Source organism: Rhincodon typus, chromosome 14, assembly GCF_021869965.1.
Source record: "Rhincodon typus isolate 14 chromosome 14, sRhiTyp1.1, whole genome shotgun sequence".
NCBI lineage: Eukaryota > Metazoa > Chordata > Chondrichthyes > Orectolobiformes > Rhincodontidae > Rhincodon > Rhincodon typus.
In genome coordinates, this window is record NC_063345.1 from 66030528 (window position 1) to 66044447 (window position 13920).

General features: G+C 41.8%; 1 protein-coding gene across 7 annotated transcripts in view; it reads left to right on the forward strand.

The window, feature by feature from the left end:
* Positions 1 to 1091: 1091 nt before the first annotated feature.
* Positions 1092 to 13920, forward strand: part of LOC109920579 (muscleblind-like protein 3) — a 144380-nt gene continuing 131551 nt past the window's right edge. For 2 of the 7 annotated variants that reach the window (XM_048605046.1, XM_048605045.1), the window contains exons 1-2: positions 1093 to 1392; positions 2923 to 3272. The gene's annotated coding sequence lies outside the window, so the exon portion shown is untranslated. Of the gene's footprint in view, positions 1393 to 2922; positions 3273 to 8724; positions 8804 to 12655; positions 12659 to 13920 lie in introns of all 7 variants that reach the window. The other 5 variants (XM_048605039.1, XM_048605040.1, XM_048605041.1 and 2 more) reach the window with 4 other exon arrangements.

Genomic DNA, 13920 nt, shown 5'->3' on the forward strand with positions numbered 1-13920 from the left:
TTGTAATATTATGGACAAGTCAAATAATATAACCATGTAAATATGGGTGGATTGGCCATGGGGAATTCAGGGTTACAGTGGTAAGGTAGTGGGGTGGATCTGGGTAGGATGCTCTTCAGAGAGACTGTGTGGATTCGATGGACCTCCTTCCGCACTGTAGGTATTCAATGATAAATATCTAGGGATTGCCGAGGTTAAAACTGTCTAAGTTTCCCCCAAAACATGGTGGCAACACTGGTTAGGAGAAAAGGCAGGAGGTTGACACCAAATTGAGCGGGCAGAGAGCCCATGTAGACTTGACGGGCTGAAGGGCCACTGCCTGTGCCGTAGATAATCCGTACTGGCCAAAGTGAAGTCCTGGCATCTTCCAAGCTTTTTTTAAAAAAAAAGCCTTTCCTTGAGGTTGGGAGGTAGAAGTAAAGAAATTGAGTGGATTTGAATGATTTTCCTTTTCGGGGGAGCGGACGGAGGTCGTAGTCCCTTCGTTCGAAGGGCAGGAACTTTATTTTAAAATTCCCCGCTTCAGGGAACTGAGTTGAATGCAAATTATTTTATATTCTGAGGGAGGGAGTGGGGGGTATGTGTGTGTGGATGGGACAGAGGGGAGGCTGGTGTTTGAAGCAGTTAGCTGCCAGTGTGGAGTGAGCTGTAGGGAGGCGATGTCACTCGTGGGACAGCCCACGGCTTTTTTTTGTCGGGGTGGGGGGATGGTAACTGATGGAGCGGGTGGGGCCCGGGAGGGGTTGCCATGGCACCAGCAGCGTCGAGGCCTTTAGGCCTTCACTCTCCGGCCTGTTCCTCCCCAAAACGAAACACACACACACACACACACACACGGAAAAGAGCATGCAGCCGGCCGACCAATTTAATGCTGCAATGACCCAGGGCACTGAAGTTGTCCCTTGAGAAGAAATTCTAAGCAAAAAAAAACGTTAAATAAGCGGGCAGCCCTTGCCGGGGAGGGTCGGCGAAAACCAAAAAGAAGAAAAAAACCGGATTATCGGGCAACGCTCGCTCGCGCGCGCGCACATCAAATCAAATCCTCTCGTGCCACGGACCCCAAGGAATTTTTGTTTCTTTCTTTCTTTCTTTCTTCCACCCTTCCTTTTTTTTTCCCCTCTCTGTCTGTCTCTCTCTCTCTCTCTCCGTTCCCGGAGCGGAAATTTTTTTTTCGCGTGTTGAACATGGTTTCGCACGGCCTCGCGATGAACTTCAGCCCGTGAGAGGCGGAGAGAGAGAGAGAGAGAGAGAGAGAGACAGGCGGAGGGAGGAAGGAAGGCGCGGCCGGCAGTGTCGGCGTTCAAAATGGCGGTGGTTATCCCCCAGCCGCGCTGAGGAAGGGACTTTCAGGCCTCAAACCCCCTGCGTTCTTTTTCTTCTTCGCTCCTTGAGGTGAGAGTGTTTCTTTTCGCTCCCTTCCGTGGTGTGTAGTTTTTAAAAAAAAACAAAAATGGTGGGGATGGGGTGGGCGGTGGATAGCTGCCGATCGGACGGAATCTTCTGCTAAGACGGCGGAGAAAAGGAGGGGGGTGGGTCAGGGCTCCGTGTTTGTTATTCTTCTCCACGCGGGGCTGCCAACCGGGAAAGCGACAGCAACTTAACGTCTGGAGCCGTTGGCGAAGCCAGGGTTCGACCGGCCGTGCAGGCTGACTGGAGTTAATTGCTGTTTGATGCGGTTCGAGTTCAGGTCCATGTTGTGGACTGTTCTCCCTCAGTTTTTTAAAGGCAGTACTTTAAGCCAGATGTTTTGCTTTCTCGGCTCCTACCGTGTGCTTGTTCGTAATCTCTGAGCCTAGCGTCATGACATTTACGTGAGGTATTACAGACGGCCGCTAAACAAAATGTACGTGGAAAGATGCAATTTATCGTTCTTGTGTGGTGGCTTGCAGTTTTTTTTTCATTTTCAAAAATTACACCTTATAAAACTGTCTTCATGTACACAGCTATTGGTTCTTTACAGTAGCATGTGGAGAAACCAACTTTGAAGTTTGACTGTACCTAAAAAACAAACCAAAGGCACTTCTTTCTTGTACAAGACTGTATTTACGCATATTTGAGGAATGGGGAGGTCCAATAACTGAATTGACCCCCATTTAACCTCAGCAGAAGGACCTGAGATCATGTCTTTCCCCGCTGCCCCAAGCTTTAGTGCATCCCTCAGCAAGTAGTCCTGGACCTTAGAATGTGCCAATCTGCAACACTCTGTCCAGGCCAACTCCTTGCTCTGGAAGGTCAGCAAGTTTTGGGCAGACCAAAGAGTGTCTTTCACCAAGTTAATGGTCCTTGATGTTTGCTTCTGTGTATGTCCTGGGAAACAGACTGTAGAGCACAGAGTCCCATATTGCTGCTGTTTGACACAAACCTTGATAAGAGCCGGTATGACTCTCCCTACTTCCTTTGCATAGACACGTTCCAGCAGAAGTGTGACAGTTTCCCACCCAGCCCAGCCCAACCACCACCATGGCAACTGCTTTCAGGGCAGTGTGTGGTGGCATAGAGAGCCCAGGTGTACATGAAGGATTTCACAGGTTGTGTCCTTCTCGCTATCAACCAAGCAATGTCTTGGTGCTTGTTGGAAAGATCTGGTCATGAGGCATTCTGCCAAATGACTTTGTCATCAAAAGTGTTTTTCTTTGCAAATTTCTCCATTTGCAAACAGGTGATACGGAATGGCCCAAATACTTGGAGCGTTCTGTGGCAGTGAGGCCAGCCCCATTCCTTTGCAACACCAGGGACAGGTAGAACCTCAGTACATAGTGACGCTTGGTATTTGTGTACTGTGGGTTGATGCGCAGTTTGATGCAGCCACACAAAGATGGCCTCAGCTCTGATGAAGAGGCCTCTAGACTCAAAACATTAGCTTGCTGTCTCTTCATGGATGCTGTCTGACCTGCTGTGATCTCCAGCATTTGTTGTTTTCAGGATGAGGGCAGCGTTGGATACGTTTACCACCCGCACCCCCATCCAGAGTTTTACACACGGTGTCCCTGTGGACACGATCCATCTTAGACCTCCAGAAGAAGTGGAAGATGGCTTGAGTGACTGCAACAGCGCCGGCTGTGGGAATGGACCAGATCTGTGCCACTTACAACAGAGAGAGTACCTCACACCTGATGACCAAGTTTTTACCTGCATTGGAGAGGGAGCGGTGCTCCCAAAAGTCCAGTTTTCTGCCTCACCTTGGCAATACGCTCCAACCATGGTTTTGTGCACCCCTGGTCCTTCTGAATCACATTCCCAGCACCTCTAGCAAATCTGTTCTGACGGTGAAGGTAATAAAGGATCAGTCGGACCAGTTCCCAAAGCACATGGCCTTGCTCTTGCCTCAGTTTACCTTGGCTCCCAAGGCCAGTTTGAACTGCACACTGAAAGCGTATCTGGTGACTCGCAGTTGATACACCATTATATGTATCAGTGACCTGTCACTGAGTACTTGGTTACAGTACTTGTCATTTGATATACCTTTACCACTGACCACTTCACTATGCTGGTGATTTTCCAGTGCAAACATCTGTATTCTGTAACTAAATTAACTAAAGTAAAGGTTAAGTCACCATAACCTCAGAGGACTACTCTCCTATCAGGGAGAGACAATTCGTGGTGAGCTGAACCTGAAGGTTACCATGCCTCAAGTGAGGGGTGAGGTTGAGATGATGGAATCTTTTGAGGTAACCTCCGACAGTGTGGGGGTAGAGTCTGTGCTGTTGGCATTACTCGGCATCGTTGAGCTAACTAACCACAGGTCAGTTGAAGGCTACAATATTACTGCAGCACTGTTCACTGGTGACTATGTTAAAACTAATGCAGCTCTGGCTTCTGATTGACTTATTTTAAAATAGTTGATGCAGTGCTTTTTCCACTGTCGAGTGGTGACTCATAGGTAAATTGGTTATTGCAATTTGCTGCCCACTATAGTGAGTTGCATGCTAATGCAGTTAACTCAGCTTTGCCCAGTGGTGAGGAGAGAGAATATTCAGAAGCATCAAACTGTGCTTGTTAATACTACTTCTCATAGAGTACAACTGGAAAATGTAGATGATAAACTTTCCTAAAAAAAAACTACATTGTTCAAAAACAGTTCAATATTTCCAGTTCCTCACTTCCACAGAAAGAACTAGTATCCCCACATTTTTAGAACATTATATAAAAAAATCAGTAATATATTTGTGGCCAAGGAGGTTTTGAAGGTAGATTGGCTCCCTAGACTGTGCTGTCTGAAATGAAATGGTGGTTGATGTTAACTGTCCTTATTGTTAGTGAGGATTAACAGAGTGCCGTATTGACGACTGCTTTAAGCTGGTAAACAGTATGTGCCTGGGGTGGAAACTCCCCAACACAGCTGTGCTTAGCTTGCCTGCCAGCAACAACAAGGCATTTACTAAATTATTTAGATTAAGATGGGAAGTAAACAAATTGTCAACCAGAATGTTTACACACTGAGAGACTGAAAAAGAGAGGTGTGTGTAAATGGGGGTTGGGGGAGGAGGAGGAGGGTAATGGGGTATAGAGAGGAAGACAGAGAGTATGTGTTGCTGAGGGTGGTGAATCTATATGAAATGTGATGATGTTGACCTAGTTTGATCTAATTTTTTGAGAGCTGTGTTTGGTGACATTGCACTGGTCAATAATGGTGGGTTTGAAATTTGTCTGGGCTGTAGCACAACGGGAGGTAATGTATCAGCAATCATTTTTACACTTGTTCTGTTTTCTAATTGAAAAGAAAAATAGGCTTTGTGTAGACTGGGATTATTGATTCGCGATGGCACATTTAGTGTACCTATATATGTGCTACTCAGTTGCTTAATTCTGATTACTTAATAATTCAGCGTTTTATTTTCATTTTTACATGCTTCATGTGCTTTACATTACTTAATTCAAATTACCTCACCATTCAACTATTCTGAGTGCAAAACAGGATTAAATGACCAAGGTTAAAAGGAAGAAGCAACTTGCATTTAAATAGCACCGTTTTATTGGCAGACTAAAAGTGCTAAACAGTCAATAAAGTAGTTTAGTGTTGTAGTTGCTGTGGCTAACCTCTGAACAGCATATGATGCCCTATAATTAGACTGTTAATTGAGTGAAAAAATATTGGTCAAGTCCCTAAGATTGTGCCATGTAATGTTTAATACGAGCCTCTGATGCCTCATCCAAAAGACACACCTTTGACAGTGCAGTAATCACACATATTGGTGTCCGCCTAGGCTGTGGTTCAAATCCTACTTGCCTCACGAGATATGTAATAATATCTCTGAACTGGTCGATTAGAAAATATATATATAAAAACACAGGCACCACAGAAGCTATTTCTGGAATAACAGGAATAGACCATGTGCTTAGGTCTGCAGGGGTGAGACTTCAACCAACAGCCTTCAGACCAAGAAGTAAGAAGTACTATCCAATGATTCATGACTCCAGATTTGTTATATACTGTATATAAGTATTTAGTAAAATCTCCTAATTTGAAATTGAGCTTTTAAATGTAGTGCCTAACTTAAGTGAGTTGCAAACCTTGATTTGTGCTTATCCTGGAAAGCAACATGTCCTTATCTTGTTGAATCAAGAACTTTGGAACTGGAGACACATTTTAGGAGCGATTACAATATAAACTTGAGACCTGATCCTGTAATTAGAGGAAGGCAATGATCTAAGTCATGTCAGACTATTAAATATCAAGTTCCAGGGTGTACTGTATTGTGTAGCATCAGCTCCTTCTGCTAAAGGGTGCACTTGTTGTTATGCTAGTTAATTCCAATAATAGTACATTAAATTGACAGCAAGTGGTGGTATGGAAATATGACTGAGAGGCAGAGAAGGCTGATATTTGACTCTCAGAACATGCTGTTTTGAAAAGTGACTGTTAATTATTCCAGTTCCTTCTTTATTTGCTTCTTGTCTCCACACAGTGAGATTTCTCATGACCTGTCAAATATTCCCAGAGATTCTTGCAATGCAATGACTTAGGTTCAACGTATGCAACATAAAAAAGGCTTATTTAATAAAGTAAATTCATCTTACCCTAAAAGCATGTTGTTTAAGAATATATGCTTTAATGTTGTGACCTGTGAGTAAATTCAGTTTCTCTCATTGCAATAGTAACCACACTTCAAAAGTATTTCATTGGCTGTAAAATGCTTTAGGACAGAGCTTGTATAAGTGCAAGTCATTTTACACCTCAAGCAAATATTTATAGAAAATATATTAGTATCAGATTCAAGAGACATCAATTCCATCAAACTGAAGTCATTAGCCATGCATCTGAAGGAAATCTTTTATCTTTCAAACATTTAATGTTTAGATATGTTGTCCAACCAGAACTTCCCTCTGAGTATTTTAACCATTATTCATAATACATGCAGCATGTGTGCCATGCCAATGCTGTTAATAAACCTCAACATTTCTCATTCTGAAGAGCAATTGTATTGGACTTGAATTGTTAATTCTTTTTCATGTCACCGGTGCTGCCAACCTGCTGAGTTTCCGCAGCACGTTTTTTTCCAACAAATTTTCGTGCTTAAACAGCAAGTTGTATTACACATGCAAATGAGACTACACTCGGCCTAGAAACTTTGCCGCAGTGCAAAGAGAATTTCTTATAAGATGCGTATATTTCTGTCACTCAAAGCACTAATTGCAGCAGGAGGCTGTGGTGGGGTAACTTCGTTTTACTTCTCGGATAGATCACGAGGCAATATTTTTCTTCAATAGCCAGTCCTTTTTAACACCTGCTCAGTTTGAATTGGGTTATAAAGCTGTCAGTGTCTGAACTGCCTCAACTTTTTCACAAAAATTCAGGACACTTTTTTTTTTATAAATAAAATCAAGAAATGCCCCCAGCTTTGAATGTGCTTGGCACTCTAAGTGTTTATTACAAACGAGGCTGTGGTGGTCTTTAGCATCAACTTATTAAATGCTCGTGGATTTAAAATACGAACTGTGATCTGGAGGTTCTTGGATGTCTGGTGCAATGCTATGGTCACATTCATGATCTAGAAATATCATTAACCTTACAGACCATTAAATTGGCCAAACTCCGTTTTCATTTGAACGCGAGATGGTGGTGGATTTGGGAGAAAAACTTCAGAACCTTGGTTTCAAGGCACCTGGTGGCCAGAACCTGCAACTAAATTGAGACGGTTGCTGTAGCAGTATTTGAATGGGTCATGTTGACATAGCAATTTACAATGGTAAAGGTTGACAGAAAAGCATGACCATAAGTTTGTGACAAGAGAGAAGGTCTGTGTACATGAAATTCATGCCTTAACTTGGATTTTCAACATAAAGGTGACCTATTTACAGACTTTAAATTTTATTACTGGTGATGGACAGTTGCAGCTAAAGTGTCCATACCCACTAACACCAACATGGCCTCAGTTTGCCCTAGTGCTCTGTGATCTCCTTTGTTTCTATGTCACTGCATGTATCTTTAAACTACCAATATTACCTTACTTGTTATTGCCTACCAATTTCTGCTATCCATATAAGACATCTACAGCTGTCAGAATTTAAAAAAAGGTTCATAGGATGTGGTTGTCATTGGCTAGGCCAATTTTCATTGCTCATCACTGGTTGCCAAAAGCGTAGTTAAGAGTCTACCACATTACTATGGATTTGGATGCGCGTGTAGGCCTGACCAGGTTAAAGATGGCAGGTTTCCTTCCATAGAGAACAGTCTTTTGTTTTTAAATGACACTGGCAGTGGTTAAATGGTACTTTATTCTGGAATTTTGTTGAGTTCAAATTTCATCTTCTGCCATGTTAGGATTTGAGTCCATTTCCATGTGAAATAACAATAAATACACATGGTGATATACTTACAATTTAAATGTGAAGCTGATTTTTTTTTTCTTGCATTCTGTGGTGTATTCTTGAATTATTGGTATTGAAAAATCACTGAATTTGAGTACATTAAGTGAATCTCCACCATTCCAAGAATGGCTCTGGCTTTTTGCATGTCTGATCTGGAATTGTCATGTGAGCAATTTATGTCCTTGGGCTTGTGTGTTGGGCAGGTTGAAGGAGAAATGAGGCCAAGAAGATACAGACCTTGAGACAGCTTGAATATAGAAAGAGAGAAGTGAGGCCAAGACTGGGAGACAGCTTCTTAAACTTAGAATCTGATCATTCAAAAGAAAGATGAGGAAGCATTGCTTCACACAGAGAGTGGTGGATATCTTGAACTCTTTTCCCCAAAAGGCTATGGTTGTAGAGGCCAATTGACGGTTTCAAGATTGAGATCCAGTATTAGTAGCTGTGCTTTGAGCTCTCAAGGCCGTAAGCTCTAAAAATGTGTCCATCTTTTATCTATTCTTTTAAATTACTCTTTTTAAAATTTCTCTCTCTAATAAAACTGGCTACCTCGTGTAATGCCTCTCTGCGGCTCAAAATATGATGTCTAATAACACTCTCTTGGGTGATAGTGCCTTTAATGTAGTAATATGTAAATATCAGTTGCTGTTGAGGTTGGTTGAGTTTTGATAGGAAGTGATTATGGAGAAAAGGTGAACAAATGGAATTTAAAATACAGATTAGCTACGGTCTGATTGAATGCTAGAACAAACAAGGGGTTGAATGGCCTCATCTTGTTCTCAAGTTGGTGTACTAAAAATCAGGGTGTGTTTAAATCATATATGAGTAAAATACAGCATTAAAAAGTCAATATATATTCCTTTTTAAAGTACATAAGTTGCAAATTTTCGTTGTTTTGTTTGCCATCTACTTTAGCCAAAGCTGACAGAACTCCAGCTTCTACTATAGTGCTGCAATGGATAATTGAGGTCAACAGCTCCAGTTAAAAAAAAAGGTATTTGGACATTGTGATAGTTTCTTTGGCAACGTGTGCTGATCAGTCATAGCCTTCAAATAAAAAGCTGCAAAATAGGACTGTGTACAGTCCCCTAACATAGTGGATTAAAATATGAAACATAAACTACACATTGTAGACTATGCAGAAATGCAAAAGTCCACATTCAGATTGTGGTATTATAGGGAATAGTCATGTAATGCATTCACAATTCCTCCCTTTTCCAAGTCCGAGTTCATGCGTTGAAGTCCGATTCTAGGGACTTGTGCACATAATTTAGGCTGATGCTCTAGAGCAGTAGTGAGGGAGTGCTGCGTTGTCAGTGATGTGGGCTTTTCGGATGATCCTTTAAATTGAATCTTTTGGTCTGTCTGAGATGGAGGGAAAATATTCCTTTTCAATGAGCAGGGCAGTTATTCCTGGTGACACAGATAATATTCATCTCTCAACTCTTATCGTGTATAAGATTATCAGGATTACTATCACCTTGCTGCTTGTAGGAGCTTGCTGCTAAAACAATGGCTACACTTGATTGGCTATGAAGTGCTTTGGGATGTTCTCTGGTCATGAAAGGTGCTGTATAAATTTTGTCTTTTTCTCTCTGTTCTTTCATGATCAATACAATATCTCATCAAATCATTGGAGTTAGTAAAGCTTCTGATTTACTGAATACTTTTGAATTCTTCTATTTTAACAGGTCAGCTGAATTTATTGGTAAGACCTAAATACCAAACAAAATTTCAATTCTGTTTGCGTTAGAAGGCCAACAGTGAAATGACTTTGTCATTCAGCAGAAAGCCAGCACTCGAAGGCAGAAGACATACCTTAGCACTTAGAAGGCAGAAGACGTACCTTGCACACTTCTGAGGGAGCATCAATATTCTCATCCACATACTTAGCCTGAAATCCTCTTTACTCTGCATACCAAAAAGACAGGGTGAAGGGCAGCTAATCAGACCTGACCTACAGATGTCAGCCTTACTTCAGCTAATACAGCAGAATTGCTACACCTGTGATACTGGGTGGATTATTTTTAAGACTTGTTTTCGTCTTTGGCTGATTTCTGTACACTGACTCCTGGTATTGGCCCTATCTTTCTGTCACCATATCCCTCTGCCTTTCTCTTGCACTTTGTTTTAGATGCTCTCCCTAAAGATGTTAATTCCTCTGTAAATAATAGTCGAAAATAATCTTTAATTACTTCACTGATGCATCTCCAGATTATAGATCTTGGGCATTCTAAGATTCATAGATGAGTTGGTTGGCACATGGGTATTGACAGCAATTTTTTAAATGTCGGCACAGTATCTCTTAATCACTGCACGAATAGGTAGCCCAATGAATTTGCTAAACGTAAGCTCCATTTTCCCTGAAGATTCTGTTTGGAAGAGAGGTTTACAAAGCAGTTTATCACAGAGGACTTGTAGCTTGCAATGCACACAGTGCAGAAACAGGAGCTGTGGTATCGCTGTAGTTGGAAATGTTGGGATGATGCAGGGTGACACCTCTGACCCGTAGTACATCCATCATACATGCTCCACTTTTCTGCAAAAGCAACTCAATTTAGTACTGGAGTCAAGGACTGGAAGAATACAGCCAGAGTATGATCTTGCCTTGGATCAAGCTTGCAATCTGAACCATCCAGATTGTTATTCTAAAATTATTAGAAGGAAACCTTTTTAGCACTGAGCATCTCTGTATTGCTTACAGAACATTTTATCTACTACAGATCATCTTGAATCTTATCTCCATCCCCCAACCTGCACATACATGCTAACATCACTTTTCCCCCCTAAGTAGCAAAGAGTGCTAGAGAAATTCCACCATCAATGCCCCTGCTGTATATTCTGGATTCAATGGCAAGATCATCTAACAGACATTAGTGTCTTCCTCGAAGTTAGCTGCACATGCATTCAGCCAGAACTTGTGCAAAGCCAGTTATGATGCACCAGTAATTGCGTCCGCATGGTTGAAAAATGTCTCTCCCAGGTGTGATTTTTTTTTTTTGTCTTTTTCTCTCCCCTCTCAAATGACTAGCTAAAACACTTTTCCATGAAGCACGGCAGCGTTTAAATTAATGGCTCTGAGGAGCTTGCTACAATTCTTCAAAATGGTGAAATGTCCATCAAGTTGCATCACTCTGTGATTCCCCACATTTGAGGCAGGGCAGTGGAATGACCTGAAAGAAAGGAAGCATGTATCACCCTCCAGATCCAGCTATCTCATGGAACGTACTGCCTCAAGTCCAAAGATCTGCAAGTTGAGAATCAGCCTGTTTAGCCACATCAATAGATTTGAGGTACAGGACATAAGATTTAGAAGAGATGAGGGAAAAGTCTCCTTGCCTGGAGAGTAGTGCGAATCTGAAGTTCACTGCCAATAAGAACAGAATCCCTTGACATTTAAGAAATATTCAGATGTTGTCTTGTGATGCCAAGGCATTAAAGACTGTGGGTCAAGTGCAGAAAAATGGGATTAGAATAGTTAGGTAGTTGTTTTTGACTGACGTGAACAAAATAGGCCAAGGCCTTTTCTTTGCTGTAGATCACTATAACTCTGAAGACCCATGACAGAAACTTGAGACCGTGAGTAAAGCCTTCCTTGTATCAAAGGCCAGTTGACTGGTGGTGGGGGATATGTGGAGAACAACTTGGATAGATGCTTGTGAAAGTCTCTGGTTTGCGGGACATGTGGTTGGATTGGTCTTAGACAGTAGCAGCTGATTTTACACTAATACGATTTTGTTTACTCTGTTGACTTGAGAGACATAGTGTAGGTTGATTATTTTCTACATGTGCCATTTTTGCCTTGGTTCCCCTAACAAGCTTAAGTGGACAGTGATCTTCTCTGGTCCATTGTTGTTTCTGTGTTCCTTTTGGTGTCCGATGTAGGAAGTGTAGTCCGATGGTAGTATACAGGAGGAGAGAATTCCCTGGAAAAAGGTGTATCAACTGCTCATTTCATTGACCTCCACTGCAATCAATGTCCAATTGAACCACACCTTTGTTGCCATTCCGATCCTGTGATTTTTTTTTTATAAATAGGAGGCATGATCTCGATGTCCTAGAGAGTTTTACAGCCAGGGAAGTATTTCTAAGCTGTAATCATTGTTGGCCCAGCATTTCCTCACATTGCAATCTGCACACAGCAAGATTCTCCACACACCAAGATTCTCCACACACCAATGTGGTAATGATTAGATAAACCTTTTTAGTACTGAGGGTTAAATATTGTGCCCGTCACCAGGAATAACTCCTTTTTGAAAAAGCTATCTTGGGGACTTTTTACGTTTATCTGAAAAGGCATGCAAGCCCTTTTATAGATTAGCATCAAAAAAATACAATTATTGAAGAACACATTCTGCTTTGTAACTTTGAGGCAGTGTGTGTCAACCTATCTCTGCAAGATGAAGAAAGGATGTGCTGGTGGGATGTTTGAAAGTGCTGTTTCCAGCTAAGGAGAATTTGTTAACATTGTGTTATTGTGATGAATAGGTTAACACACTTTGAGCTAATGGCCAGAATTTCATGGAGAAGAATGGGAAAAGAAAGCAACTGAATTGTGACTGAGATGCAACCAGCTGCTGTACACACTCCCCTGAGCTCACTCAAACCCACTTCTGCCTCCCCCTCTCTCCCTGTTGATTTCAGAACCCTCTTCCCCTCCCCCATTTCTGATGAAGGGTCTAGGCCTGAAATGTCAGCCTTCCTGCTCCTATGATGCTGCTTGGCCTGCTGTGTTCATCCAGCTCTACACCTTGTTATCCCATTTCTACTCTTGTCTAGAAGCTATTCCATGATATTGGGTACTTGGCAAGCACCTTCAGTTTGTAAACAAAGGAAATGGGTGCAGAAGGTGATCATTCAACCCCCTCGAGTCCATTCTATCTTTCAAATAGATGTGGCTGATCTTTCCACATGTATTCTGTTATCCTGAACATTATTGCTTAACAAGAAAGGGAAGAATTTTATTTGGCAATAAAAGGTTCTTACAAGAACAAGAGGCAGGGCAGAAATGTCTCTAGTATTAGTGTGATATAAGCTGATAGCCATACAGCGTGGAAACAGTCCATGCAAAAAATAATCCCAAACTAAACTAGTCCCAACTGCCTGCTCCTGGCCCATATCCCTCCAAACCTTTCCTATTTATGTAACTATCCAAATACCTTTTAAACATTGTAATTGTACCCACATCAACCACTCTCTCAGGAAGTTTATTCCACACGCAAACCACCCTCTGTGTTTTAAAACAAAAGCACTTTTTTCTAAAATCTCTCTCCTCTCCCCTTAAAAATGTGCCCCTAGTCTTGAAATCCCCCATCCTAGGGCAAAGACAGCTACCTTTAACTGTGTGTATACCTCTCATAATTCTATAAATTTCAATTAGGTCACCTCTCAGCCTCCTATGCTCCAGTGGAAAAAAAAAAGTCCCAGCCTTTCTTTTATAACTCAAACCATCCATACTCAACAACATCCTGGTAAATCTCTTCTGAATCCTCTCCAGCTTAGTAATATCTTTCCTATAACTGGGTGACCAGAACTGGACACAATATTCCAGAAGAGGCCTCATCAATGTCCTGTACAACCTCAACATAACTTCCCAACTCCTATACTCAAGACTGAGCAATGAAGGCAGACATGCCAAATGCCTTTTTAACCACCCTGTCTATGTATGACAAGAACTTGAAAGAATTATGTACCTGCACCCCTAGGTCCCTCTGTTCTACAAAACTGTCCAAGACCCTACCATTAATTTTATAAGCCCTACCTTTGTTTGTTGTACCAAAATACACTACCTCACACTTGTCCAGATTGAACTCCATCTGCCATTTTTCAGCCCATTGACCCATTTGATCAAGATGGCTTTGTAATCTTAGGAAACCTTCTTCACTGTCTACTATGCCACCAGTTTTGGTGTCATCCTCAAACTTACCAACCATGCCTTCATCCAAATTACTTATATAAATGACAAACAAAAGAGGGCCCAGAACTGAGCCCTGTGGAACACTGCTGATCACAGGCCTCCAGTCTGAAAAGCAACCCTCCACCACCACTCTGTCTCCTGCCGTTAAGCCAACTATGTATCCAATTGAGATAACAAGGTGTAGAGCTGGATGA